Source organism: Tupaia chinensis, unplaced genomic scaffold, assembly GCF_000334495.1.
Source record: "Tupaia chinensis unplaced genomic scaffold, TupChi_1.0 Scaffold000619_1, whole genome shotgun sequence".
NCBI lineage: Eukaryota > Metazoa > Chordata > Mammalia > Scandentia > Tupaiidae > Tupaia > Tupaia belangeri.
The window spans coordinates 1290620-1294963 of NW_006160139.1; positions in this window are offsets into that span (position 1 = coordinate 1290620).

Here is a 4344-nt window from a genome sequence, read left to right on the forward strand (position 1 = left end):
ACTGCTTGTGGATGAATAAGAGTTACTCTTTTCCCTTGGAGGAGAGGTATTTTCTCGTTTTCCCATATTTCTTGTGATCTGGTGGTGATTTCTTGTCATCTGATGGATGGTGTGTTTCTTTCAAATTCTTGAAGTTCAGCCACTAGCTCATTTGCTGGAGGCTGAATTATCAGTAGAAAATCTTCCTTCCCTGAAATATCTAGTTCGCTGGAGCCATGTGGAACCTTCTTCTCCAGCCAAATGATTTTTGACAAAGGCCACAGATCAAGCCAAAAATGAATTCATTTCCCTAACCCTGGATAAATACAGCAGTTTCTAAAATTATAGCTCATGGACACCGTGTCCGGCAGAGCATGGTCAGCACAGCGGCAGGTTCTCCCCAGTGACCATGCAGAAGGAGCTCCCCCCGAGAATTTCAATTACTCCTATTATTTCAAAACCCAGCTCTTTTTTCTTTAAATCTCTTGTTCAAACTTAGTAAAAAATATGCTTTCCTTAGTTTCCTCAGTAAAGTCTAGAAAGCCTGACATTTGCAAGAACATTTTACCAAATATTGACATACTAAAAAAGTATCTATGCAAAGTTCCTAGAGAAAAAAGTGGTCATTACTCCAAAGTAGGTTAATGAGAACCTGATAAATCAGCTCTAGCCCCAGACAACAGAGCTTCAGCTACCACAAGAATTTCCAGCTCGCTGTGCTTCCTAAATAATTTCTAAGATGCACAATTATCTTTCAGTTTCCGTATTGTATTCCCAAGGGCAGAAGAACATCTCTTTAACTGAGTGCCATATTAATCTAGTTTCCTGGTCGTGCCTTTCATTTCTAATGTGTTATACAAACTGAAGACAGTGCTCAATAATTTGGAAAAAGAGTTGACACTTTTAAAAACCATGGTCCTAGTCAAATTATAGTAACTAATCTCGACCTTATGAGGTATAAACACAATTTCAAATAGTAGGTACTAAATTGAAGTAATGAATATGTATTAAATTACTATTATGAGCTGAATATGGTGTAAAAGATACAAAGAGTTACAAAGATAAGTAAAACATGGCTTTGTCTTTCAAGGAGTTTACAGTCTAATAATGAGAATAAGAAAAGGGTAGACTTAACTGTGAGATAGAAAGTAGGGTTGGATGGTGGCAAAGCAGTGGATGCACATGGGATGCAATGGATCCATTGAAGAGGTTCTTGGTTCATATCCTAGGATCTCTTTAAGCATGCCATGCATGTACGCATGACCCCAACTGACTGACTGGATAATGCCATGAAGAGCCTATTGAGGGTACCTATCTTTCTCTCATTCATGGAATAAATAAATGAATAAGCTTAAAAAAGAAAGACAGTAGGGCCAGTATTTGGTGTGGTGATTAAGGCACTGGACTCCAGGGCCAACTATGGTTCAAGTCCCAGAATCAGTGGCTTAAAGATCATACTGGGTACATGTGTGTGTTCCCAGAATTCCAAGAGGAGAGTGAAAGAGAAGATGCCTTCATTCAGCATAGCTATCCACTTTGGGGGATGATTTCGCACTTTTCCTCTCTCTGTCTCTCTTACTCCAGCTAGTGCTCATGTCCTATGGCAAGAAAAAGAAATTAAAAAATAAATAAAAAGAAATTACATCAGATATATTTTTTCCAGCGTGTGCTAAAGCAGCTTAGAGGAAGTCTAACTGGAAGCTAAGAGGGAGACTTTTTAAAAGAATTAGCATTGGAATGAGCATCAAAGGATGAAATGGTAAGAGATGAAAGATTCTCCAAAAAGAAGGAATATTATTAGCCAAGACTCGGCAAAAAAAACCATGGAAGTAGTCAGGTCACTGAGCATTTGTAGAGATTTATCAAAGAAGGGACTAGAAAGCTTGTTCAGAAGAAAGAATCCATGCTTGGTTGCATAAGAAATTGTAGACTGGTGAAGATAGACCACAGGAATGTGGTAGTCTGAGCTATACATTAGGTAAATAGTTGGAACTTAAACATGGAGGATAGATTGGACAGAGGCAGAAACTATAGATGAAGAAGTAAATTAAGGAAAAAAAAAAAGGTCTAAATGGGGAAGTTGTTACTGGGCATTAAGAAGGAGAGAAGCATCTTGCAGGACTTGAAGACAATCATTGTATTAGAAGGCCAGGAAGAGTGAAGAATCAAAATGACTCAGAATTGTCCAGCCTGAGGGGTTGCGGTAGGAGTGAAGAAATTTTGATGAGAAAATATGGATAAAGAACCTATTTTCAAGAAGACTCTTCCACTGCAGCTGAGAACTAGTGCTTTCAGGGAACAAGAGAAATGAAGACTGTCTACTGTTAATTCAGCCTCTAATCCCCAGTCTTGAGTGGTAGGGAATCCCCTGTATCCTTCTCTCTGTCTCTCTCTGCCTCTCTCTGTCTTCTCATTTTTTGCTAATTTTTCTGTTTTTAATTTTTTTTAAGATATCCTCTTGGCTTTCAGATCCTCAGACTGGCAAGAGAGAAATGTCAAGTTACTTACAAAGGATATCCCATCAGGCTAACAGTGGACCTCTCGTCAGATGCGAGGAAAGAATGTGAAAATATATTCAAAGTGTTGAGTGAAAAACAATTTCAACCCAAAATACTACACCTGACAAGATTATCTTTCATATGGGAAGAGAAGATAAGAACATTCTAAGATAAACAAAAGCTGAAAGAATTTACTGACACCAGACCAGTTCTCCAAGAAGTTCTGAAGGGAGTGTTATGTCAGGAAAACTAAAGTCAGACACACAGAAATAAGAGTTTAAAAACATCTAAGAAAAAGGCCAGCTTAATGGTAGGGACAAGTCCAGAGTTGAATATTATGATCTTCCAGAATTTAAACGGAAACTTGGACCACAACAGAAGTTAGATTAAGTACATGAAACTGAGCTGATGAAATAGAATTTTATGACTTTTGACTAAAACAATACTGACCTTTTTCTATGCTTCGTACTTCAGAGATAAGGATTTTTGTCTTCTCTTGTATTGACAGATCCATGTACCTACTATTTGAACAGAATCTTAGCCTGATTCCTAGCTTTAAGTCTCAAGCAAAGTTCTCTTAACATTTTTAAAAATTTTGATTTATTAAAGTTAACTGCCATTGTTTAAATTAAAAAGTGTATTAAAATACGTATTTAATGACCACAGTAAGCTATACAGCTTCAGCGAGGTGCTATTTTATAGTATATTCATTTCATGCCTAAAGTCAAACATTAGCTCACAGATATTTATATATTGACTGAACTTGCTATTGAAAGTAGTTAGATCAATTAAGATACTTTGTTTACCAGTAAAATGTGTGTGTGGAGGAAAGGAATGGAAAGCAACTACAGATAGGAGAGAGAGTGTGGGAGGTGGGTGGGAAATAGCAGAGAGTGAGAAATGGGGCGCAGGGGATATATATTTAACAAGAAATGGAAAATTGTTCATTGATGATAACATGTATGACTAAGCCACCATACAGTGTATTCTGGATGGGAAACTGCATTTTGTATGCTGTGATGATGTTCAGTGAATGATTGGAAAATAAATTTTAAAAAGGGAGGCTGTTTTGTTTTGATACCTATACCTAAATAGGTTCCGAAGAAATGCATTAAAAACACTTACTTTTGAAGGTTATTTATAGGAATAATAAACCAAAGTTAGTATAATTTATTACTTGAAATTTATTACAGATTTTTATGTAGATCAATAGATCAAGGGCCTATCTTGTTGATGGTATAGGAAAATGAACCCTCATATACTAGAAAGCAGAATTATAAATTTGTTCTCATTGTTTGAAGAGTCATTTGATGACATAAACCCAAAATGTTAAAAATGAATAAATTTTGACTTAGCAACACACACACAAAGAACCTATTTGCAGCATTAAAACTAAAAAATCACTCAAGTGAACCAAGTTGAGGAAGACTTTTGAAAAAGAGTAGGGTTCTGAGACCACAGATCCCTTTGTTTTGCCTTTTTTTGTTCTATGTAATGTTCAAACACCCATTACTTCCTGGATGCAGTCTCTCCACTACAGGAAGGAAAGGCAGAAGGAGCATTTACAAATGGTAGATCCTCTAATTAATGAGAAGAGTGAAATACAGCCTCAAGATTAGGTAATCAGAGCATGTTAAAAAAAGATAATCAATTCAGAATATCTTACAAAACAAATCCACTGGTCATAAATGTAACTTTGCAAACAGTCCTTAAAGTAGGAATCCAACCAGAGAAAAGGGCAACATACAGAATGCTTTGGATTATAAACAAGCTCCCTTTGTAAAGTCTCTGATCCAGAAAATTCTGCTCCAGTGCCAATATGACAGAAAAACTATCCTCTCAGCACGCTGGCGCTCAGTGACCAGCA